General features: G+C 35.9%; 1 protein-coding gene across 1 annotated transcript in view; it reads left to right on the plus strand.

The window, feature by feature from the left end:
* The first annotated feature begins 280 nt into the window (after window positions 1-280).
* LOC125073499 (KH domain-containing, RNA-binding, signal transduction-associated protein 2-like) overlaps window positions 281-27,881 on the plus strand; it is a 275,976-nt gene continuing 248,375 nt past the window's right edge. Inside the window, exon 1 of the mRNA XM_047684354.1 lies at window positions 281-434. The gene's annotated coding sequence lies outside the window, so the exon portion shown is untranslated. The remainder of the gene's footprint in view (window positions 435-27,881) is intronic.

Consider the following 27,881-nt stretch of genomic DNA (forward strand, 5'->3'; position numbering starts at 1 on the left):
GACCACTTATTAACTTAAATAAACTTTACTTCAAATAGATTATTAAAAATCTCATCAATTATTACCATAGGTGGCTACGAATTTTCCGAACCATGGTAGCGCTGGTAACATTTTCGGAACAATTGTATCATAAATCCCAAACTGATCAACGGAAACTATACCTTAATGACATAAGATAGAATTCATTTTCGATAATTTAATATACGGACATGCGCTCTCCTGTAAAGTACGAATTTAATGTTCCTGTTTCCTCGCATTTTCAGCGTCAGTCAGTACCCGTCCGACGTTCTCGTGGATCGGACGTCAGTTAGGAAGAGTATCGTATTACGCTCGCGAACGAAACGTGTGATTAATATTTTTATTTGAGTGAAATCAAGTGTCTTAAGTATTTTTCAAGACTGAAACATCGGAAGAGAACGAAAAATTAAATAAAGGTAAGTTTATTTTTTTTTAATTTTTTTTTTCATCGTTGTGATAGACAAAAAGGTCGAAGTACTCAAAAAGGATGTTTTCATTCGCTTTTAAGGGGTAAAAAAATGTTTTAAGAATCTATTAATTTATTTTAGTGGTCCATGAAGGGATATCTTACCGTGTTGGTACTTGTTCCAGAGTGTAAAGGTAATTATAGTAAAGAAAATGCTTGCTTGATAGCGAACATATTTTGTCAAACTTTATTTTCATTCGTTAAGGTTTTTTTTATTAATAACTTTGGTTTCTAGATAAGACATTAATTGGCAATAAATAGGTAATTAATTAATGTATCAATTGTACAAATATAGAGCAGTGATACATAGAGATAACATTTAAAAAAACTCTCCTTATATAAAATATACACTTTAATTAATTTTGTTATGTAATTACTTAGAAAAAAAATTGTATATATTTTATAATATTTTAGTAAGAGTATTCGGCAAAGCTTATTCAACAAAGCAACAAAAAAAAAATGGTTCATTTACACTGTGTATTTGAGCGTCATGTTTTTAAGGGTCGGTGACCCGGGAATTGTTATTTTAGGGGATTTTCGATTACATTTAATTTCTTGAAATCTATATCAATTCAGATCCATACCAAAAGAAGGATCTGGATCTTATGTTAACTTATAACCTGATGAAAAACTAAGATAGATAGATATCACTATATAAGGACTAAGGGGGTCTATACATTAGCACATTTCGAACTACAAATTAGAAGTAATTCCATACACCTAGCCTCAACTTTATGCCCTTGAATAGGTAATTTAAGAAAAAAGTATACCCTTCCTATGCCTATGTTCTTGCTTCGAATTCAAGCTTGCTTCGCATAAAATCCTATCAAAATCGGTTTAATGGTGTAGCCGTGACAACATGACAGCTCAGTGGTTATTTCGGGTTCAAACCCAGGCAAGCACCATTGAATTTTCATGCGCTTAATTTGTGTTTATAATTCATCTCGTGCTCGGCGGTGAAGGAAAACATCGTGAGGAAACCTGCATGTGTCTAATTTCAACGAAATTCTGCCACATTTGGATTCCACCAACCCGCATTGGAGTAGCATAGTAGAATATGCTCTATACCTCCTCCTCGAAGGGAGCGGAGGCCTTAGCCCAGCAGTGGGAAATTTACAGACTGTTAATGTAATGTAATCGCTCGCAACTTCGCTTGCTTTTGTACGAGGTTTGTTGTTGGGTGTGAGGCATTAGAAGTAGCCTAGATCTTTCCTTAGAGTTCAAGCTCGCTTCATACCGAATTACAGCAAAATTACAAGCGCATATTTCTTATTCTTTGATTTCATAATGTTTTTCAATTATTGGAAAAGAATAACTACTGATGTTCTTGCTGATTTTTCAAGATTATAATAAAAAAATCGGTTTTAATTAAATTCTCATGAGAGCCTATTTGAATCGAAAATATATTTATTGACTTTTGACACTGGCTGTATAATTAACGTCAAATTTTTTACTTCTCGCTCTTTAATTAATTTGAATTCCGAATTTAAATTATTTAAAAAATAAATGCCCTTTGCGATACCTCGTTGAACGTAATAAGAGAGTACTTATTCTATTATGATTTTCCAAATGAACATTGAAATTTAAATGTAATGGATTGATTTAAGGTGTTTTTAATAGTATTTTAAGTAAATGTGAATATACTAATATTATAAATGTGAAAGTAACTCTGTCTGTCGCTCTTACACCGACAAACCAATGTACCGAATTTAACGAAATTTGGTATAGAGCAAACTTGAACTCCAAGGAAGGACATAGGCTACTTTTCTTGCCTTACACATGACAACCAACCCCTAAAATTCGAGGGAACCCGCGGGAGACAACTAGTTTATCTAGTAATGATTACAGAATATAGTTTTCTTGGATAGCATTGTGGAAACCTCGTGTCGAGAAATAAAATGTTTTATATATAGTATAAGCCCTCTGTAAATTATCATACAAATACTTATAAATATTATTCGTCGTATCACTAATATTATTAAGTAATACGGATAAATTTTGGATCGGATTGGATTGATGAGCATGAAGGAATTATTTTCAGTAATGACGACGTCAGATCAAAACGTCATCATTATTTGATGATGTTGTCTTGACCGACTTCGGCTAAGGCAGCAAATATCAAGTTCAAACACAGGTGCACCTTCTGCAAATCCAACACCATCGGAGGGGTAATGTGCAGGACCTGTAGCTTAATTTAATTTCCGAGGAGTGTACACACTTGCAAGATGGCCCATCGGTTAGAACGCGTGTATCTTAACCAATGATTACGGGTTTAAACCCAGGCAAGCATCACCGATTTTTCATGTTATAATTTATTTCGTGCTCGGCGGTGAAGGAAAACATCGTACGGAAACTTGCATGTGTCTAATTTCAACGAAATTCTGCCACATGTGTATCCCGCATTGGAGCAGCGTGGTGGAATACGTTTCAAACCTTCTCCTCGAAGGGAGAGGAGGCCTTAGCCCAGCAGTGGGAAATTTACAGGCTGTGTGTGTTACACACTTCCAAGTGCCAGACGCGAGCTGGTGCTGAGATTTTTTCGAAGCCCTCAATATTTCTTATCGGCCCATCTTGAGACTTGTCATAGGATCTCAGGAACTTACACCTACGACCTTATATCTATCAACTAGGAGAACGAGGCTGTCAACACAAACTTAACTTATACCTATTGCTAGTATAGTGCTTTATTTATTATAGTCATATTTCTCGTTTCAGTGATTTCTCTGATTTTGACATAAAGAAAGAAAGAAAGAAGGAGTTTCAGCGTTTATTAAACAACATCGACCTAAACAATGGTATTGTATAAGAAATATGAGCGACGCTTCTACCACAAGTATCTTATAACTAAAAGAAAAATTCCTATTAACCATGAAGAATTTTAAAGGATTGTCGAATTGCAAAGTCAAATCTGCCCTACTTCTGGCCAGATGACGCTCTTCTTTAGGTTAATGTTTGGAACTTATTCCACGACGCCGATCTAGTGCGTGGCATATACGCTGACAATTTTTAGCGTTTATTAAGGGTTTTCTCGTTACTACACCACTGAGTATGAGATGAATTATAAGCATTATAACCAAATTCAATGGTTATTTGGCGTACTTTGTGAAAATAGATCTGGGTACCTACCCCTCATATTTTATACCGCCAAATGGTAATACTATTAGACAGAATAACCCAAGAGTTATAATGTATTCGATCTCTGTACCTTATGATCTTCTCAAACTAGCCACTAAGCTCAACGAGCTTGCAGAATTAATATTATAGGAATGTTTATTTTGCTATATTCAATTATTACGATAGCGGAGGTTATTCTTAAGGGAACATTTTTTTTTACCTTGATGGTTGGTATTGTTGTGTTCCGCTTTGAAGGGTGAGTGAGCCAGTGTAATAGACACTAATAATAAATAAATATAAATATTGGACAACATCACATACATTAATCTGATCCCAATGTAAGGAGCTAAAGCACTTAAAGAAAATCAGAAGTAACGACGGTACCACAAACACCCAGACCCAAGACTTCATAGAAAACTAATGAACTTTGTCTACATCGACTCGGCAGGGAACTCGGAGAGGCGTACCCATGAAAACCGGTGTACACACTACTCGACCACGGAGGTCGTCGTCACGAAGGATATTACATTTTAATTACCGAGATTTATGTCGTATTGGTATTGTTTTTTCATATTTCTTACAGCGCCAATGTCTATGGGCGATGATGATTAAGGAGACCATCTGTCCATCTCCGTAATTATTTAAAAAAATAAAGAAATAAATAAACAATAATGCTTAATTGATTTTAACTCAGGTGACAAATGACAATACTAAACTTTATAAAGGTACAATAAATATCCATAGACAACTTTTTAATTGAAGATATAGGTAACGTAAAAAGATAATTTATTGTTTATTTCTGACTAGGACAGTTGTAATTCCCGGCTTTTCTCTACTATAATATGCGTGTATTATACATATAACCTTCTTGAATCTTTCTGTTTATTAATGAAAACCGCTGTAAATTCCTTTCCGTAGTTTAAAAGATTTAAGCATGCAAACTGTGTGAAGCAACTTTGTTTTATACTATATAGAGAATGGATCTATCTCATGGATCAAGGAAAAATTAAATGTAATTTTATTTTTGCATCCAATTCTTTACCTAGTGAGTGAAAAAGAAGATTCGATCTTTGCACAGGTTTTTCAAGGTTCAGGGATAGAAAAAAGGGCGGAACAGAGTACTTTTTAATTGTACTACACTTCCAGTTTTAAAGCGTTTCGCACGTTTCTGCGGTCCGTTTCATTCTGGAGTTAAAAGTTTTGTAAAAATAAACGTAAGTTGAAATTTATTTTTCCAAGAAATATATGGTGAAGTTTTCCAAGAAATATATCGTGAAGTTTATTATGAAAACAGCAGAACAAAACTTACTGAGTCAGTGGCAGCTTGGCATCTTAAAACATAGCAGAGAGTAGCCTTTGAGTTTTTGCCGGTTCTCATTCGTAGAATCTACATTTTGAACCAAGTTTATATTTAATTTAATCCGTTTACATGATTCAAAAGTTCTTAAGACAGCAATTCAATAAAGAACATTTTGACTTGTCGTATAAAAACTGACTTAACTTTGACATGACTTTTTATTATTCGTTTACCGTCCTTAAAACAATTGGTCAAGTATTCCTGGATTTTTTGTAATTGCTATGGACGAAAGAGACTCCTCAACCGCTAACTAAAGTATAATGCGAACTTTACTTGAAGATTTGAACTATTTTTTCTCGTAATGAAGACTGAATGTCTACGTCATGTAATCTCAAGAACTAACGGATTGTTCAGGTAGATTTACTGCACAAGAATGTGGATTAACACAATAGGTCTCTGCCCCATTTTTTTCTTTGGAGAGGCAGAAATTTTAAAACCCAATTTTTCAAACCGACACAAAACAATACAGTAATTCTGTTTGGTAGTAGAATATAGCTATCAAATAAAAACAACTGTTGACAAGGAGTATAAAAATCCACTGAATTGTTTTGTCTTTGCCCATTATGAAATCCTGACTGACTTTGGCTACAGCGGCCAATCTCAAGGAAGTCCAGCCAACTGCACAGTAAATATGCACAAGTGTGTGCACAAACACAGGTGCACTGTCAGTTCATTCACTCTAATAATCCGATGGGACGGGAAATCTGACAAGACCGAAAAGAGTTACCAAGTTACTGTAAAACTCAATAACTTTTTATCAGCCCGACCTGGGATTTAAACCCATGATCTAGAGATCTGCGGATCTATATATAGCAACTAAACTGACGATTATGCATTTACACTTCTGTATTGGATTGAGAAATATACATTATTATTTATAATAATGTATATTTAATAAGTTAATACTCGTTGACTTCCAGGCAGGATGTATTACATAAGTATATATCGGAAGATCGTCACGACTGTAATTATCTTTCAGTATCAGACATGGCAATATTATCCACTAATGAGGGTAGGTAGTAACACAAACACAATAATCGTCTATAATTTAATTTGGTTCACAATTAGCACAATAATAAATCACATTAATCTCAGTAATCACAATATATTCAGATTAATTTAATCACGAGTCTTTAACTAGATAATATCTGATTAGAGTAACCGAGGCAAACGTTCCGTCGGAGGAATGCGAGTGCACCCAACGCTTGTCGACCGAGAACTGTGTCTCCCGACTCTGCGCTGGCCCCGACGTTCCGTTAGTGTGCCACGCCATCTGTCGGCCAACTATGCACTTTGCCTCTAAAAAAAGTCAAATCAACGTCTTTTTATTATGTGCGCCGACATATAAGCAAAATTGTATTTAACTAACATGACTTTGTATTTTTAAATGTTGAAAAATAGTAACTACTGAGTTTCTCGCCGGTTCTTCTCGGTACAATCTGCAATCCGAACCGGCAGTAGTTTCTTTTATGTACTCATATAGTTTGTTAAATGACCTAAGCCAAATTGAATAAAGTATATTTTGATTTAGATTTTTATACAATTAGACATATTTGACATCATTTCTTATTTAGATCTCTTAATTGTTTTTCGTAATTTAATTTTCTAAATCTTTTTCATCTCTGTTCAAATATTTTAGACCGCTTTATTTAAATGGTTCTCAAACGTAACACAGTTATGATTTAGTTAAATTTAAACCGAAAACAAAATTTTACGTTAAACCTTCTCTCTAATATTATTAAACATCTTGCTTTATTTCAAAGTCAAACAGTGACTACAAAGTACTTTAAAATATAAATCAAGACTCAATCCGACCGGCAAATTCGTTCAGCTGGTTAATTAATTCATTCAAACGTAATATATAAACTCGGTTTGGTTTTGAAATCGGCTCAGTTCCTTCGAAACTATTGTGGTATTATAATATGAATATCTAACATCTTCATTTAACTTATGTATATATATATATACATACATATATTAAGTATCGGTTACAATTGTATTAACCCCCTTACATATGTTTGTCAATGGGCTTGTTGGTTTAGATCATGAGGTCCTAGATTTAAACCTCGAATCGATTGTGTGGTTCGTTGATAATTTTTCAGTACCAGTGAAAGTCTGGAAATTGGCTGTGCTTGAAATCCTGCAAGCAAGTAAAGCTCTTGAACTCATCGATCGTGTCAAATTGCCGCCCCATCATGACTGCACAGTCAGTGCAGTCAGTATGTCGCAGTGAGCGAAATCATTCAGGATGATATCCTATAATATCACTAGATATAGTGTCCACGGCAACATTGGCAGAACCATAAATCCATGGTTCTGCCAATAAATCCATTGTTGGGGGCGCATGTGTGTTCTAAGAAGTATTTTATATTCCAAACCGTGCGAAGCTGTGTGAAGACATACAATCGAGTTTCTTGTAAAAAAATAAAAATAAACCACAGCCTTTGTTTTCTGTACGGAAGAATTCAAATTAAAGCATACATCCGGGTCTGGCAAACATTTCGACTATTTACGTTTTTTCGTTACCTAATGAGAATATGGTTGCTAGATTTCATGGTTGCAGAACAACGGGAAATCAGGAGCTAATTATGGCGGAAGTTTGGAATTCAACCAGAAAATTTGTTAGTTTCAAATGTACAAGCAACACACTACATATTTAAATCTTCAAATTGTGTATTCAGATCCTAATTCAAAAGTTTGTGTATTTGTTTGGTATAATTTTACGTTTTAAGCGCTCAACTGGGCGTAATTCTGCTAAATCATAACTGTAATGATACGTTTATGATTCTATTCTGATCTAACTTCGACTATATCTCACAAAAAATTACTTCGGCTTAATCGTAACTGAAGAATGATTCTTATTCTTTTATATCGGTTAAAATACGATACGATTACATTTCGATCCAACTTAGACTGCACTGCAACTGCATCGTAGCGTTTGTGGAATAGGCACTCGACTGAACGATATCGTTTCGATTCGATTGCGATGAGCTGTCATATATAACTTTGCATATACGATGTCAGCACCGGTTTAGAAGTACAATTGCTTTTTTCGGACTGATTATTGGAAATCCTGATGGTGATGGCCATAAACCTGGCGCCGTAAGATATTTTAACTATTCTTTATATAGCCAGTGCGTCAACCTTGGGAACTTAGATGTTTAGTATCTTATGCCAGCAGTTTTACTAACACACCAACAATACTAGGTATTCCAGTTTAGTGGTAGAATATATCATAAGTCGATGGTACCTACCTACACAAGGCCCTACCATTAAGAATTGAAACAAACTGACTTAATCTTATTAGTTATTTTTTTATATAATTCTTCTGTATGTGAACCGATTTTGATGTTTTTTTGTGGTTGTGTTTGAAGATCCTTTAATGGTTTAGGTTGGGCACAGTAGACGTAGTAGTAGGTGGACCTGTGATCGAGCGCCAAAATGTTTTTCAACAAAAAAAACTTATTTTTACGGACGAGGTCGGGACGGATAGCTAGTTATTTATACAAGTAATCTTAAATGTAACAATAGTATGTTCGTATACATAATAATCTCGTTAATTAATTGGCCAATATAAAAGATTCTGAGGGTTTTGTTAAACAAACGAATTCTATGTGAATTGTTTTCGTAACCTTTGTTTTATTATCTAATTCTATGTAATTTAGTCTTAAAACGTGTAATTTCGGTCGAGTGCTGAACAAAGGCCTTCTTCTTTTGAGGAAATGTTTGGAGCTCTTCAATTCACTTGGGGGCAGGGCTTTTTGCAAGCCCGTCCAGGCGGTACCTATCCAGACTTGCACAAAGCACAGGCACAAGGGACATAACATCTTAGTTCCCAAGGTTGGTGGCGCATTGGTGTAATGTAAGGACTGGTTATTATATCTTACAGTGTCATTGGTTATGGATGGTGGTGACCAATGGCCATCAGGTGGTCCATTAGCCCGTCCACCTGTCTATTACATAAAAAAGTCGGATTTTGTCCGAATTTGGACCCAAAAACTTTGGTTAAGATTGAAGTGAACTAGCCACGGTATTGCTGTATGTTTTGACGTAGGCCCAAAGCGCTAAGCCGCTTGCGTCACAGCTATCGAGGGGTACCCAGAATATGACGATAGTCGTGCATGCGTGTCACGGGCATTGAAATCTAACCCAAAAATCTTGTTAACCAAATTTATGAAATTACAATTTTCGAAACATGTTTTTCTTTTACAGAAACGTATTTTATAGGAATTATATTGTATTATGTTGATGCATCTCTCGATCGCAGCGTCATCTGGATTTTCCTTCAACAATTGGGTCACTCCCTTCAGTTGGATTTTCAAGACTTCAGTATATACTCGTAGAACTTTGGTTCAAGTCAACGGAAAATAAGACCCATAAACAAGCTAACTACATACGTCCATTGCGTCAATTATAAAAATGAACTAACATTATTTTTGCAATTGTAGTTTTGTGGAGTCATGAATTACATATAATTATGTTTGTGCTTACTTTTTAAATTAAATAATTACATATATTAAGGTTCTGACTTCGCATGTGTTTATAGAAAAACATTTTGAGATTTATTTTTTAACCGAATTCAAAATAGGAGGAGGTTCTCAGTTTTATTAATATTTTCTGATGTATGTATATATGTTCGAGCATAACTCAGTCAAATTTTGTAAATATTTTTTTGGTTTTTTCCGAAAGTGATTTTACGTCGGATGAAAGTTAAATGGGACCGTGGCTGGTAAGGCTTTGTGTACGCCCTTCTGGTAAGGCATCATATATTCTACTGCTAAGCAGCAATACTTTCTTGTGTTCCGCTTTGAAGGGTGAGTGAGGCGGTGTATCTGAAGGTCCATGTCCCTTGTGGACATAATAACTAAGTTCCCAAATTCTGTGGCGTATAGAGATATGAATGATGAGAATGATTAGAATTTATTAGGGCGGTGGTGACCACTTACAATGAGGTTGCTCTTTTGCCCGTTCGCCTACTTATTATATAAAAAAATACACCATTTAAATATCGTAAAGATCTCCTTATGAGTTTCAAAGTCAGACAACTTTTTAATAAATGCCAGCAAATCTATGCAGCTGCCTTATTATCGCTATAAGCTGTTGAAGTCGTTTTTTTGGTAAAAATCTTTAATTTAATAAAAAATTGAAATATTTAATAAGTAATCGGATTGTACGAGAGAATCTTGTACTATTTTTACTTAAGTCATGTAATCAAATATATATTAACAACAATGAAGGCTACCCCTCATCTTCATCTTCGTTAAGGGTGTATCAATTTTCGGCCCAAAATAATCAAAGACAAGGGGGCGAAGTTTTTGCCAACATACTATGACTTCATGCTAGTATTCGTTTAAATTTTCATCTTTGACTGAGTCAGTGTAACTACAGGCACAAGGGACATAACATCTTAGTTCCCAAGGTTGGTTGGAGATTTTTTTTTTTTATGATACGGTGCCAATGTCTATGGGCGGTGATGACCACTTACCATCAGGTGGACCACTTGTTAGTTAGTCCGCCTACCTATATCATAAAAAAATGATAAGCTCGATGGTGATGCTGTACAACTTCTATATTGTTTAACTGACTGAATTGACTATTGGTATATTTGGCAGGCACACAGGCAGCATGTCTCGTTGGTCTAGTGACTAATTCCGTAAATAATCCATAGTATGGATGGCCGACAAAAATTTACTGGATTTTTCTGTTAACGTAATATTTTATTTCTTTTCATTTGATTATTCTCAAACATTGTTAATTCATTCCATTGAATACATATTATATAGGAAAAACAAATTGGTTACAATCGGTTGTCCCCTTTTCTATTTTTAATATTCTACAGAACTTGATACGTGACCGACTCCATTTCTAGCTTTCAAATTCAAGACTTAACTCTTAATGCCTTGCACACAAACATTTTTTTTTTACTTTTATAGCCTTGTGTGAATAATGCTTAAATATTTCCACACTATATAAGACAACGGACATAATATCTCAAATCCCAAGGTTGGTGGCGCATTAACGTCTTGAGGATCGATGGATAACTTAATATCACGAGGACTATTTATTTATATCTATATTACAATTAAATTATTATTTACTTCGATTGATTATAATCTACATATATAATGTATTATATTACTTTTTAATAAAAAAGGGAGCTTACAATATTTGGTATCCGACTTTGGTAATGCGCAACATTACCATCTTATCCTCTCGGAAAATGGGTTGGTACTATCTGACAGCTAACTCAAGAACCACGCGCACTCATTGGTCGAATCAGCCAGCGCACGGTGCCCGTTCTTGCTACGCACTCGAAATTCTTTTGACGAAATCATATCAACAGATCGTAGAAAGAGGAAAGATGCTATATAATAAAAAAAAAAACGAAAAGTAATTATTATATTTCTTGGTGGTATTGCTTACAAGTTTAGTAGCTTCATTAAATATAGTTTTGAAAAATGACGATTCAAAAGTGCTTGCAAGTTGTAGTTTACTTGAATATTATTTTTTTGCCCACCTGGGTGTCCATTGGTGTCCATGCAGATTCGTCAGTCGTGTTCTACAACCTAACATCAATACTTAGTATTGTTGTGTTCCTTTTTGAAGGTTGAGTAAGCCAGTGTAACTAAAGGCTCCAGGGTCATCACATCTTAGCTAAGATTGGGCACATTGGTGATGTAAGGAATGGTTATTATTCCTTATAGCGTCGACGTCGGGTGGTGACCACTTAACACTAGATGGCCCATTTGTGCGTCCGCCTACCTATTACTAAAAATAAATACTTATATTACCTGTACTATAACTACACCATGTAATAACAGAGCAATTATTTTTTATGACAGCATTAGGGTGAATAGTTTCATGTGGATTTTGCTGTGAGGGTTAAAAGAACTTATAGCATACGTCGATATTCGACATGAGTTAGGAAAATGCCGGAAGGAGCCGAGATGGCACAGTGGTTAGAACGCGTGTGTCAGATTAAGTAAAATAAATAAATAATTAGACAATTACAAACAAGGCTTACACTATGTATTGTATGTTTTAATCAATTTTGTAATAATAATAATTTAATTTAAGTTATTTTTGAATTGTATTGATAACATTGATATTAAATAAGAGGGTACTTTGACTTTTCTGTTCAATATTGTGAGTCACGTGAATCGTAGTGAGGTTTATATAAGTGATGGACGCCCGGTACACTTTTAGTTAGGACTACGACTTTTTACTATTCACTTTGATCCTGGACTAGCAAGGTGCTAATATTTAAGGTACGATATAATTTTGTGATATAGTATAGTTGTTATTGCTTGTTAAATTATTGATGAATATGTGAATAGTTGAAGTGTCTCTTTGTAATTATCAATATACAAAGTTAGTATAATTGTATTTAACTAACATGATTGTATTTTTGGATATTGAAAAAGAGTAACTACTGAGTTTCTTGCCGGTTCTTCTCGGTAGAATCTACATTCCGATCCGGTGGTAGCTTTACCTTTAAATAGTTTGATCATTACGATAACTACAGCTGTTATAATGGCTAAATAAATATTTGTGTTTCATAAAAAAAAAAAAATCTAACACGTGCATAATAACCGATGATTTCGGGTCCAAACCCAGGCAGGCACCACTGAATTTTCATGTGCTTAATTTGATTTTATAATTCATCTCGTGCTCGGCGGCGAAGGAAAACATCGTGAGGAAACCTGCATGTGTCTAATTTCAACGAAATTCTGCCACATGTGTATCCCACCCCTCCCCTTGTAGCAGCGTAGTGGAATATGCTCCAAGCCTTCTCCTCAAAGGTAAAGGAGGCCTTAGCCCAGCAGTGGGAAATTTACAGGCTGCTGAAGTAAAATAATTCGATTGATATAAGAAACGTTCAGAGTAGTTATTTAGTTAACAATTAATTATGTAATTAAGAAACTAGGCAGACTGGAGAGTGGTCCATCACATAGGAACTGGTCATTGTCTAGAGACCTTGAAACTGTATGTAAGTCACCAATTCGCTATCTGTATTGGACACTAAGATGGTATGCCTTGTAGTAGTTAATATTATAAAGGGAGCAATTGTCGGAAGCGGTGTTTGATCGAGCGAGCGACGATCGATCTTCCCTCTAAATAACAAAAATAACATGGATCTTGATATACTTCGATTATACTAATTTGAATGTTGGTTTTATTTTATAGTGTTGTTTATTGGATTTAATTATACCGCTCCCCGGTATTGCAGGTGTCCATAGGTGGTGGTAGTCACTTTCCATCAGGTGAACCTCCTGCTCGTTTGCCACCTATCGCATAAAAAAATATATACCTACCATTAAACACGTAATCCTCATTTTTCGCGTTGGTTATAAAGCATTATTGGCAATTTCCGCAGTTGGCCAAATATTAATGCGGTATCGGCCGACAGTTTAGTGGGGAGAGGGGTGTTGATGCCTTTCATATAAAAGCCCGGCAAACTATTTAGTAATTGGATCGCCGTGACTAGGCTGAAATGCTGGCTCTGTCCGTTTCAGTCTTTTCACTCATTTATATAGATAATGTATAAAGTAGGTCATATGCCTTTTAGGTAAAGGGGATAAAGGGGTTACACGTGCTGTTGAGTTAGTCAGTAAAATTAAAAAGTCTCGTAAAATATTTCATAGTTGTTGCTTTACACTTATTTTTAAAAGTGTAACGTGTACTGTGATTATCCCGAGTCACGCTATGATTCTTTACTGTATAAAAATGAATATAAATAAGTTCTTCCTTATAAATATAAATAAAAAATATCAGTGTATGTGTTTCCTATACATTCTCAACCATTTATCAGATTGTGATGTAATTGGAATTTTTCTTCGTACGGTAATGGTTCCTTAAGCCAAATAGACAAGAGTTTGTTGGTACTTCAATATAAGCCTTACTTATTTACTTGATATAAGTATCCTAGTTTTTGGTTGAAGGCTGGTGGTGCAATGACGATGATGCGATGGTTAACATTACCTCCAATTACAATGTTCATGGCCTATGGTGACCACTTACCATCAAATAGCCCATTTTATAAGATAAATATATAAATATAATACCATCATACCAAGTGTATCTGCAATAAAAATATGACTGCTTAAATTCCTGTTATCATATTCATAAAACGATTCGTACGGATAGTAGACTTGTGACAAGTGTCTGTCACCTTCATGCATATGATATACAAGCTTATAGAGTAACTATAAGCTTGTATATCCTTTTCCAATCGAAAAAGGCATAGAAAACCCATAAAACCAAACGATTAATTATGGCATATATAAACGAACCTTAGATTTAGATATGCCATGTGATTTGCCAATAGCTTGGCTATATTGTGCACTACGAACTAATTTTGATAAATATATTATGTTAATTAATAACAAAACAGTGTTCACCTAAACAATATACTTGTATCCACTTTAATTTTTTTTTCTAAAGTTCCAAAAACAAGTTCGCCGTGATTCGAAACGAATTATTTCGTGATTTCACAATATCATTATATACGCGTTACCATTGGTCGAAATAATGATTCCACGATTTCGACCAATGGTAACGCGTTAATTCGATGTCTATATAGTTTTCTTGTTTTTACTGTTCCTGTTAGTTCGTTGGTATGAGCTTTAGACAATTCTTTTTCTCACATAGGTTAGCATAGTATATCACCTCTGGTCAAAGTCATTGGCGTCATAATCACCATTCCTGACATCGCGAATGCGTCACCAACCTTTGGAACTAAGATGTTATCCCTTGTGCCTGTAGATACCACACTGGCTCACTTACCATTCAAACTGGAATACAACAATAATAAGTATCGCTGTTTGGCGGCAGATTACCTAATGAGTGGATGTTATCGACACAGGCTTGCACAAAACCCTAACACCAAGTAAAATTATATCAGTTTGTGTTTTTAGTAAAATAAATACTTATTCTCTGACTAAGAAAGAAGATTTAAGACGTTTTTCGAAATTCCTTTTTAGAAAAGCATTTTTCAGTTCTGTTTTCGTGAACTTCGGAAGTGCTTTCACGACCGGTCCGTAAGTTTCGCAAGTCTCAGATAATTAATTTAAATTTGGCCGTCTGTCACACTTTACGTTACTTTAGCCGTTTTTCAAAGAAGTAATAAGTGTCCTTATTTGATACTTTTTTTTTTCTTTTCTTGATTACACGAACGTTCGAAAAGCTGAACAAATGGATAATTGTTACAAGTATCTTTACAAATTTAGTTATTTGAAAAATTACTCGGTTGTTGCGGTTGTGTGATCCTGGCTGTGGAGATACCACCCACTCATCATATATCCTACCTCCATATATATAGTAGATATATAGAGCCGAGATGGCCCTGTGGTTAGAACACGAGCATCTTAACCGATGATTTCGGGTTTAAACCCAGGCAAGCACCATTGAATTTTCATGTGCTTAATTTGTGCTTCTCGTACTCGGCGGTGAAGAATTTGAGGAAACCTGCATGTGTCTAATTTCAACGAAATTCTGCCACATGTGTATTCCACCAACCCACACTGGAGCAGCGTGTTGGAATATGCTCCATACCTTCTCTTCGAAGGGAGAGGAGGTCTTAGCCCAGCAGTGGGGAATTTACAGGCTGTTAATGTAAAAATGTAATGTATACTAACTATATACATATATAGTTATATTTAGTAGTATAGTAATCCAGTTTTAAGAGTGTGTGAGTTAGTATAACTACAGGCACAAGTGAATAGGGATAAGGGAGTTCTCGAAGTTGTTGTAAGATGGTTAGTATATTTTACAGTTCCAATCTTTTATAAAAAAAGAAAGAAAAATAGATAAGAAATTGTCCCAATCTTTTATAAGTAAATATCTTCTCGATACGTTTGTTTTCAAGATATAATAGCCGGAGTCGGACTCCGGGGACCAATCAACGTCGAGATTTGTAAATATTTGGACATCTGGTAATTGGCCCAATCACAAGTACCCAATTAGAATGTAATGTCCTTGTATCATACAGATATCATACTTTTATCTACGGCCTCATGGGATAACGATATGCAGTAAAAATCGGTGCAAGGGGACCAATGACATAATATATATGTCGGAGAACATCATTTTTGTTGCCATCGTTGTCAATGGTTACGGGCTTAGTGGGCGTCATGAGGGTAAAGTGCGAACACAAAACACGTTGATTATAGTTTTCACAATATTTAATTTAGTTTCAGCACGTTTAAATCAGACAAAATCAAAGTTACACACTCAAACCGATAATTAATAATAATCAGAAAGAGAAGTTTTAACTGTTAAGACCGAGCAGTGAGTTCAAAGCGCCACTTCTTAACACCACCAATAAACCAACTTCAAGGACCCAACCCGATCCATTCCCAATTTACAACTCCGCCTGTGACAACCGTCAAACTGCCTTATATAAAGATGACGCCTCGACCTCACTCAAGCCACGTGCTCTGCTCTGATTGGTCGTTACTTAAATTACGATAATAATGTTATTTAATCTGTGAAAAACGTAACTTATAAAGTAAGATCAAATTAAAAGTTATTAGAACCTTTTACAATTTCAATAAACATTAAACATTGCACACTATGCGTTAAACAGTAATTCAGTTGACAATGGCTACTTAATAACTTCCTACTTTAAATATAATCACAAATCCGTTATTAGAAACATGTTTTAGGCTTTACAACAATGTAAGAAATCGTATTAAATTATATTAAGATTTCTAAAATGTGTTTAGATGATAAAGAGACAATTTTATGCAGTATCGTTCAATCAACAAGCAACTCCATCAATGGCTTCCTCCGACACGGCCGTCCTGACATATCACACGCCCTCGTGTGATGTTGAAGGCCGCGTGTCAACGGTATCTGCAGAAAAGAAAGAGATATTTCTGTATAGTTCGGCCACTCCTGACCAAGCAGATCGTGTTTATTATGTTTGACACAACAATTTAATTTGAGATATTTCCATTAAATATTTGCCTTTAATAATAAATCTTTCTTTATCGAATCTTACTCCTATTAGATTCCACGTTACATTCTTTATTAAGTCACTAGTGTCGAAATAGCCACCTTGCCATTACACACTTTGGATTATTAGTAAAATCTAAATGGCTACCTTGCCTCTTATTCTATTAATTTCAAATTTCAAAGGCCACCTCGCCTCTTATTCTATTAATTTCACGTTTCAATGGCCACCTCGCCCTTCTACGGCCACCTCGCCATTCTGGGGCCACCTCGCCATTCTACGGCCACCTCGCCATTCTACGGCCACCTCGCCATTCTGCGGCCATCTCGCCATTCTGGGGCCTCCTCGCCTCTCAGAAAGCTTAACTAAACTGCCGCACTTATAAAGTATCTTATAACGAGGCTTTATTCGCCACACATACACACACCCACACACCCCAATATAAAATCATTTTAGAAAAACTAAATATAGCACAAAAATCTTACTTTAGTTCTCGAGGCTTTCAGAGAATTGCAATCACTTACGACATTGAAAACCTTCCATACAAATAATGGTGGAAATGCTTAATTGAGTTAACTACTGCTAGTGTCTCTAACTCGTAAGAGTGGTACCGAGACTCCGCTTGCGTAGTGCGTTTACTGTTGTATTGTACCAGATATAATTTTGTACTAGTTCTTTGAAAGATAATATCGCCGTAACTTTCGCTACTAGCATCCGTATGTAACTCTATGGGTAATTCTGGATCAAAAAGCATGAAAACCGGAAATGAGGTCAATACCCATATTATATCTTGCCTAATCGTTTCGTATTCTGGGGTCCAAATTATTTTAGAATTATTGTTAGCTAATAGACTGTAGAGTGGTGCCATCTTAACAGAAAAGTTACTCACAAACTGCCTAAAGTAGGATGCTAAACCCAAAAATTGTCTGAGCTGAGTGATGGTCTGTGGTGGTAAGGAACTAGTCAACGCGGCTATTTTGCGAGTGTTAGGTCTGATTTTATCCTGCTATTTCATAATCCAAAAAGTGAAGCTGTCTTTTAGAATAATAATTTTTTTTATATTAAATGAAAATCCAGCATTACTAAGAGGTTTTAGTAGTACGTGTAAACGTTCCAACCGTTGCTCTACATTAATCGCGGGTATAGCTAGATCGTCCATGTTGACGATTGCGTAAGAATGTGCCAAATCACCTAGGGCCGTATTAATAGCTCGCTGATATACAGATAGAGCATTTCGTAGACCAAACGGCATGAAAGTAAACTCATAACGAGCGTCCGGGGTTATAAATTCAGTTTTCTCAATAGAATTCGACTATACATTTTAAGAACTTGATAAAATCCACTAGCCATATCAAGGCATGTATAAAATCGTGCACCGGACAATCTTTGAACTTGATCACCGATTAGAGGTCGGGAACTGTATTAAGAGTTTAGTTCTCTATAATCGCATTTCATCTGAGCTGTCGCGCTTCTTTACTAAGAGAATTCTGCTAGAAAAGGCCAATTTGCTTGGTCTAATAACTCCGGCAATTAACAGCCCACTAAACTTATTACGTACTATCACTCGTTCTTCTGGGCTCAAAGCCGTATCTACGATGGCTACTAACTTAATTTCTAATTCACCTGTCTTTACTCTACTACTAGGCGTGCCTTCAACAAATGAGTTTTTAAAAGACTATAGTACATCTATTAACTGTGGTTTAAGGTCGTCATGAATAACAGTATCAACGTCGTTAAAGTTAGCGACCGCGGTACCTACGTTGCAAATATTAACTAGAGATGGTTTCACGGCTATAGTTAATTTATCACTAGTTATCTGTACTGACAACCCTAAGGCCAACAAAGCACGTCCAATCAAAATATAATTGTTCAAATAATCGTCGGGTAATGTGAAATAAAATTTGATTGAAATTTGATTGTCATGACGTACAAGACCGTTAAAACTGACCCTGGCTAATATTTGAGAATCACAAATACAATAGATTTTCCTACGCCAGTCAAAGTAACAATTGTGCTCTGCAATGTACCAACAAGCTTACGAGAGACGCTCTCTTTAATTAAAGAATAATCAGCATTGGAATCGAAACAAAATGAAAACTGCTCACCAAATTGCGTAATTATCCGGATGACAGGTTTCATAACACACACGTCCACCCGCTTCACAACGCTGGGTGCGGTGGCGTGCTGTGTGCTGGTGGCACCACTCTTGTAGCAATTCACAGTGGCACGCGTAGCAACAGCTGTGTTGCGGTTTACCAGAAAGCATCCTACATAACGTTGCTCCACATGTTTCTAACACATCGGACCGAGAAAGAAAAAAAAATGTTTAAATTAAAAGAAACAATCTGAGAAAACCACATTGCAGCTGAGCCTCTTATGGCCTTACTAAGTATAAGAATTATTTTACTTCCCTGTATACCACGATCTGATAAACAGATGTCTGCCGTTGCCAGCCAGGCCTGTGCGTCAGTGTCTTCGTCTTCTGGTTGAAATTTAGGCAGCGTAATGCTTCTATCCTCGATATTCGGTGGGTTAGTTAGCGCCTCCACGAGTAGCCGCATGCTGGTTTGCTGCGCCTCAAATAATGCGCGCCATCCGTCTTCTGCTGGTGTCCGTAGATCTCCATTTTGTGCCGGCACCGATCCCACTTCTGATGTCGGAGAACATCATTTTTGTTGCCATCGTTGTCAATGGTTACGGGCTTAGTGGGCGTCATGAGGGTAAAGTGCGAACACAAAACACGTTGATTATAGTTTTCACAATATTTAATTTAGTTTCAGCACGTTTAAATCAGACAAAATCAAAGTTACATGTCGGAGAAGCAGGATGCCGAACAGTTGGTTTCGGGGATTGATCCGACATTTGTAAGACTATGTGGGCGTGCAATGGAGATATTCATAAAATAAAACGTATTTACTATCGTCTAATCACTGTATTAATTGATTCAATAATCGTACACCACAATAATATCAAAGGATTACAATAATTCATCTCGATTAAGAGCAAATGGGTTTGCAAGCAACCATCGCATTCGAGAAGCTTGTCAAAACATAACGACTCGCGTTGCCATGACGCTTACAACTCCATTCGGGGTGACCCGCTCTTATAAGTAAATCAGCCATCAAACATTATTGCCAACTATTCGATTCATTAATTATCCAAATCAACAACTAAAGTAACCACGCTCCGATACGGCCATCCTGCACTATCACACGTCCTCGTGTGTCTCGTTGCTGTAAACCTCCTCGTCTGTAAACAATGAAACAACAAATGTACACATCATAACACGCTTGGCCATTCTGACTACCACACGATGAATATTATAACCGTCCATGCTATCTCAAAAGCATAATATTCTCTAGCAGCATAACTTTACAAGGTAAGCGACCAGCAAGACCACCAAGGTCTATTTACGCCACTAAGTCAATCTCTTGCCACCAAGGCTGTCATTTGCCACCAAGGCTGTCATTTGCCACCAAGGCCAATTTTGCCACCAAGTCAATCACTTGCCACCAAGGCCATCATTTGCCACCAAGGCCAATTTTGTCACCAAGTCAATCTCTAGTAGGGTCACTATGCTATGCTTTCTCTTACCAAGTAATTTGTTAACACCGAAATAAAAACAAAATGAAAACTGCCCACCGTTATCAATAAAGAATAAGCCTACAGTTGGCTTCATCGTGCAGACATCCACTCGACGTTCCACAACCGACTCGCTTGTTTTGTATTTCCTTCTTCGCACAACGCGTCGATATGTGGCTTCGCCGCCGCAGGAAAAACACGTCAACAGGGATATTTTCTTCGAGACGTCCATTGTATTTCTTGCTTGCTTGAGCTGTGGCATTCGTAGCCTGCTGCGTGAGCCTGCGTAGTCTGATATGTGTTCTGATCCCACTTCTGATGTCGGAGAAGCAGGATGCCGAACAGTTGGTTTCGGGGATTGATCCGACATTTGTAAGACTATGTGGGCGTGCAATGGAGATATTCATAAAATAAAACGTATTTACTATCGTCTAATCACTGTATTAATTGATTCAATAATCGTACACCACAATAATATCAAAGGATTACAATAATTCATCTCGATTAAGAGCAAATGGGTTTGCAAGCAACCATCGCATTCGAGAAGCTTGTCAAAACATAACGACTCGCGTTGCCATGACGCTTACAACTCCATTCGGGGTGACCCGCTCTTATAAGTAAATCAGCCATCAAACATTATTGCCAACTATTCGATTCATTAATTATCCAAATCAACAACTAAAGTAACCACGCTCCGATATATATATAAGATCATAGTGTTTTCTTCTTTAAAGACTAACACAATGTGATTCATCTAAAAACGGAGAATCAACAGTTACATGTTCATATTTTACTTTTCTTATTTAATGAAAAAAAAGGGATTGTCCTTTACACTTTTAAGTTTAACTAATTAATTAAAAATTCACGTATATAATTGAGTTTTAACGAAATGATTAAACTACAATTGAAATCATCTACTATATATTCTGTCATTCAAAAAGTACGATACGTTTTGACGTTTACTTCACTGGGGCTCCCTCTCATCAACTGCGAACACTCAATGTCAATGTCAACACTAAGCTTACATATTTTTTTCTAGGAAATTCAGACAAAATACGATTTATAGTCTGCGTTAATGGATTACATAGTGTGGGTATCTATATATATATGGTGGTGGAAAATGTGACAGCGTTTCGAAAAAAATCATTGTTTTTTCGTATAGTCACAAGTCACAATAAGCCATTAAGTAGAAACATTTAGCAGTTCCTAGCCAGATAGCGCGATAGCAAATACCTAGTAAGCTGACTTGAGTCACGCAGACAGCGCTAACTGGTGACTCTTGTGATTCGCTTCCTGATACAATATAGAGGACACCTTACAATGACATATGACGTATTGTTATACATAACGGGGCGCGATTACTTTGGTTTTTGATTTGGATAATTCATGAATAGTTGGCAATAATGTTTGATAGCTAAATTACTTTTAAGAGCGGGTCACCCCGAATGGAGTTGTTAGTGTCATGGCAAGTTGTTTTTTCACAAGCGACTCGAATGCGATGGTTGCTTGCAAACTCATTTGCTCTTAATCAAGATGAATCATTGTAATCCTTTGACATTTTTGTGGTATACGATTATTGAATCAATTAATACAGTGATTAGACGTTATTAAATACGTTTTATTTTTTGAATATCTCCACTGCACGCCCACGTAGTCTTCTGAATATCGGATCAATCTCCGAACCCAACTGTTTGGCATCCTGCTCCTCCGACATACATATTTACTTGCTGAATTTACCTAAAGTATACAACCCTTTCGTCGTAATCCCTCAAAAAATTTTACCCTCGAGGATTGAATGAAAATTTAGCCTATGTCCTTTCTCAAAACTTACTATTTTCATACAAAATTTCATCTTAATCGGTTCAGCGGCTTAAGCGGGAAAAGGTAACAGACAGACTTTCGCATTTATAATAGTATAGATATCAAATATCCAATAACGTATACTATCTCTATTTATGACTGAATACATTGTATAACGTCATCGGAAGAGACTAGCGTCACAGGCTCGGCTCGAGTAAGTACATACAAATTGTAATATTATTCCTAAGTTATGATACATCCATACGTATATTATTTGGTTTTGGTCGCTAATAAATAAATAAATGACGAATAAATGCGACATTTTGTTTTATGAAATCTGCATAGACGTGTCATCCGTATTGCCGAAGATTTTTGAAGTGATAACTTCTTATGGGTGGCTAAAGCGCTTCGTTACGTAACGCGTTACGGCGCTAGTCTGTCTCGCTTCCTCGTAGGCATATCAGCGGTAGGCAGGCTCCTCCTCTCTAACTCTAACCCACAGCGCTAGCCGTATATCGGACAGTTTAAGCTATCATTTCTGTCGCATTCTGAGACGATATTTTTTCATTTGTTATTCATACAAGAGCCTTTAAATTAATCGTGTTTAGTCCTGAAAAATGTCCGTATTTAAACGAAAACGACACGGACAGATACCAATTAAGAGCATCGTAGTTATATTAATATTATTTGGTGTATTTATAAACAATAGCGCCGTGTTTTGTTTAGCAACTTTGATCGATTTTCACAAGAGCACTTTGTATACTCTCTTTGATGTGAATTTGGAGTATACCGAAACACACGTTTGTGAATATTAAATCATTGATTTCACGTACTAAATAAATTATAGATTATGTTATGTATGATATTTCACCTGTTCACAGGCTCGTGGGCGTAGATTGAGGTTCTAGATTCCAAAGTCAAAGGTTCAAATCCAATAGAGAATTTTTCAGAGGCAGCTGGAGTTTGGTAACTTTCCTTGTATTACACAGCACATGGAGCTCCTGATTTCTTTCCGTTCGTCTTGGTTCGACGTCATCGGAATATGTGAATGATTCACGTTTTATGTGTCAAACCAATTTGAGCCATAATATTTTTGTAAACATTTGTTATAACTATTTTCGTTTTAAATGCTCTGATACTTTTTGGTATAGATCATCTATTTGCGTGCCTTGGGGTAAGACCGGTCATTTGCCGTGACGGCAAACAGCATGACGACTTTAACCAATATAAAAAAAACAAAAGAAGGTAACGCAAATCGGTTGTATTCTTATAGACTGAGAGCCAGTGATCGGAAGACTTACGATATAGTAGCAAACTCCATATTACTGCCAGGTATATTGCTTCACCCGCTGTTGGGGAAATGGAGGTTCACTATTCCCACTGAGGGTTCCTTTGAGCGCGCCAAGGAGTCGAAAAGCATAAAAATTGACTATCAAAACGTGATCGCAGCATGTCTGAGAAAAAATAATGGCAGACATTTATTCCGGTTCCTACTATATTTTTTATAATTTCAAATGTACCCAAAATTTGATACAAATTTACGCCATTTCAGCAAAGCCTATATTTATATATAATATTTATACTATTATTATATACATATATTTACAAAAGCAGACACATAGGTCGGTTCTAAGGTGGAGGCAGACCTCATAAAAGTTTCTTAGCTGTCCTTATGAAGGTGCATTATTTTGATTACATATATTTGTCATGTCAAATCAAGGGGTATCTACCCGTAGCTGTGCCCGCGACTTCGTGCACGTTTGAATTTAACAAAAAAGTTATTGTTGTAGCCTTAGATACTCCTTATTACATCAGCTATCTGCCAGAGCAAGTCCCATCAAAATCGAGCCGTTCCAGAGAGACAGGAACAAACCGACAAACAGACAGACAGACCGACAGACAAACAAAATTGTGATTGACAACATTTATTATATCTATAATAAACCAATTATAATTAGTAAGAATTTATATTAAAGAATCCTCTGGAGATCTTTAAAAATAAGGCTAAGAATTTATATTAAAGATTCTATATGTATACGTATGAGAAAGGGAAACCAGATAAACTGGCGTCGTTAGCGTTACGTAACGAAGCGGCTCACCCTCCCATAAGAAGTCATCACCTCAAAATATCTCAGATTATAAAACAAAAGCGAGATATAGCGCACGGATCTTTTTAGTGAAGAAACAAAAGTGAATACAAATTAATATAACGAATACAAATTCTCGATGTTATGAAATTTTTGCCTTTGCTTTATCTTTGCTAACATCAAAAATACTGTCAATTTAATGAATAATTATTGACGTATTAACAAAAAGAGGCGTTGGGCAGTCTTTTGTTTTATAATCTCTGAACAATGTATGTTAATGGAAATAGTTTTCAGTAATTCAGTTTCATGAACAGAACCTAAGGCTTAGTGTTCATACGTTTATATGTAAATTTCAACATCATGTCGGCATGTACGGTTTGATTATCAAAATATGTTAATGGTCTACGTGTTGGTTGTTCGTACGACACGCTTAACAGTCGCGTAACGAATAAATCAACTTGACCCTACCATTTGTGCGTGTATAAATCACGGGATTAAGTTCTTTAAGCGTAGAATTGAATAATTATATAAAAATATATTTTAATAGACATCGTTTTCGTTTTCGTCTTTTTCCACAGATTCGCTCACGAAGGCGCGCCTGTACACCTTTGATTATAATCGTGCATTAGTACGCGTGAGTGACGGTCGTGCTTACAAGATGTCTTAGTGTGCGTGAGACGGCTAAAAGTACTGTCAGCAAAAAAAACTTGTTAAGTTGTTTTATTAAAAATGAATTAATTTAACGTATAGGGGCGCGTCTTCTTGTATAATTATATTGGTATTCATTCGAAAACCGTAAAAAAAAATCGGATCGTGAAACACGTGAAACACCGACATTATTAGTTATTGAAATAAATTAAAAAAAAAAAGTATGGAGGAAAATAAATAAAAACATAGACTTTCCTTAATGAAATAAATATTAACTATAACTTATGATGTAATAATATGTAATATAAATGCATACACGAGGCTTGAGGGGGTAGAGAGTGAGGATTTGCCGTCAAGGCCGAATGAGACTTACCCCCAATGCGCGCCAATCAAAATCAAAATATTCTTCATTCAAGCACCATCGAAACGTTCCAAAAAATAAAATCGCTCAGCAACAATTAGACGTAACACACTCCACTAGGCACCAAAGCAATTAATGACGTATTTATATACTATTAACGTGTGTTTTAGAGAACGTTAATTAATTTCAATTATCATATGATCGAATTAACTACATAATGACCCTGTGACGTCACACTGTCGGACAATTTGATTGATATTTGATATAATGGTACAACGTCTGAGCGAATTGAATACGTAACTAATTTGCTGACAACATTCTATAGATACGATAGAATTGATATCATTGGCTTAGTGAGTAGCTTATTAGGCTGCGAGTCTTGAAGTTCTTGGTTGAAATACCAGGTGTGTTTAAATGAATTTCGTTTTTTAATTTTTCTTGGTGGTAGGGCTTTGTGCAAGCCCGTCTGGGTAGGTACTACCCCCTCATCAGATATTCTACCGCCAAATAACAGTAAACTGTATTGTTGTGTTCCGGTTAGAAGGGTGAGTGAGCCAGTGTAATCACAGGCACAAGGGACATAACATCTTAGTTCCCAAGGTTGGTGGCGCATAGGTGATGTAAGGAATGGTTAATATTTAACAACAGGTGGCCCATATGCTCGTCCGCCAACCAATGCCATAAAAAAAAAAAATTCACGTGCCTTGGAATGGTGAATGTCTGAACTCCCTCCGAATATAATACGAACGCGTGGATTCGTATATTCGTATATAGTAGACCGCACTCAGACTATTTGACTCTTGAGAATTGACGTCTTGGTTGACATCGGTGGGTGGGGTGGACGGGTTACATTGTCATTGTTATAGTGACTGGCTTGTACTGCTTTGGAGCATGAGTGTCTAAGTTTAAATCCTCGATATTTAAATGATGATATTCATAGCTTAGTGTTTAAAAAAAAAACATGGATCATTCTATTTTTAAAGTCGAATTAAAGTGTGAATAAGTTGCAATAGTAACGTGGGTTCCGTATATATATATACATATATAATGTTCTGACTAATAATAATTAATTCAGCTATCAAATAACAGATTTATATGTAGTACACATACATATGACATTCTAAAAATGTATATAAATATGCACATATATATGTGTACAAAACTTAAAAAGTATTTGGGAGATTTTTACCTTATATGTACCCCCTTAAATTTAGAGCCGTATTCAATTATCACTATGATAATTTATTATTTCAGAATAATTAATCATGAAATGACAGAGAGATATGTGACATTTTCTATGGGCGGTGCTGCCCACTTACCACCAGGAGGCTTATTTGCTCGTCTACCTATACCATAAAAATCATTACGTGGCAGATTGTTTTGCGCTCAACTTATTTAGAACAAGCTAAAAAAATGTATTACTACGAAATTTATCTTATGGAATAAAACTGCAGTATTTTATACCATGTCACATCCATTGCTTTCTTTGTTCCTTGAAATAGCTTATTATCAGCATAGCTGTAATAAGGCGAAGATATATCTCGTTTGGTGAATCCTGTATGTTGCGAGTATGTCTGTGAATTAATATGACTCTTGATACGTATGATGGTGACGTATATATTTTAGGATACAATAACGGAAGTAGTAAATTGGAAAATATTTTTTTTTGACATGTCCGCTAGAGGCTGGATCATAGTGGAATTACCTCCAAAACTTTTATTGCAATGGAACAGTTATAGAGAAGACTTGACAAAGACAAAGATATCTTCGTGATTTTAGTTAAATCCTTCATGGTTGTATACAGATATACAATTCGGCGATTATGAACCAATCATAGTAATTGTTTATTTAAATTTATTTTATTCATTATAATGTAATATTAAAAAATTTAAAACTCACGTCAAAAAAACAATGATAAAAAAGCGTTAAATTAGTATGTATTGACTTCTAGGCAGGATATATATATTATATTTGACTGACATACTCTGTTATTAACATGGCGGAAAAGATTAACTACTGAGTTTCTCGACGATTCTTCTCTGTAGAATCTACTCTCCGAACCGGCATTTCACTTAATTCGACACTGTGATATGACGATTCAAAAGTGCTTATATGAACTGACTGGAATAAAGAATATTTTGATTAGTTTTAAAACGTGGACGAATATTTGGCTGTTACATGCTATAAGGGTAAAATAACACGTTAAACTCACAGATAGAATGCACATGGCAACTTCAAGCTAAGCCATTCCCCCCCACCAATCTACCTGGTGGATTTGTAAGCCTACCTTCCCATTCATATTTAACTATGACGTATTATTTCGCATAAGATTATGTAGATTATTAAAGAGCTTGGCGTTAGTCGTTGATTTTCACATTCAATTGTTTTCGTTTATTACACGTAATGAGGAATGAGGGCCATGTTGTGAGGAAGGTCTTGAGCATGGATGTGGATGGATATAGAGGTTGGGAACGACCAAAGAAACGATGGAT

Source organism: Vanessa atalanta, chromosome 24, assembly GCF_905147765.1.
Source record: "Vanessa atalanta chromosome 24, ilVanAtal1.2, whole genome shotgun sequence".
Taxonomy (NCBI): Eukaryota; Metazoa; Arthropoda; class Insecta; order Lepidoptera; family Nymphalidae; genus Vanessa; species Vanessa atalanta.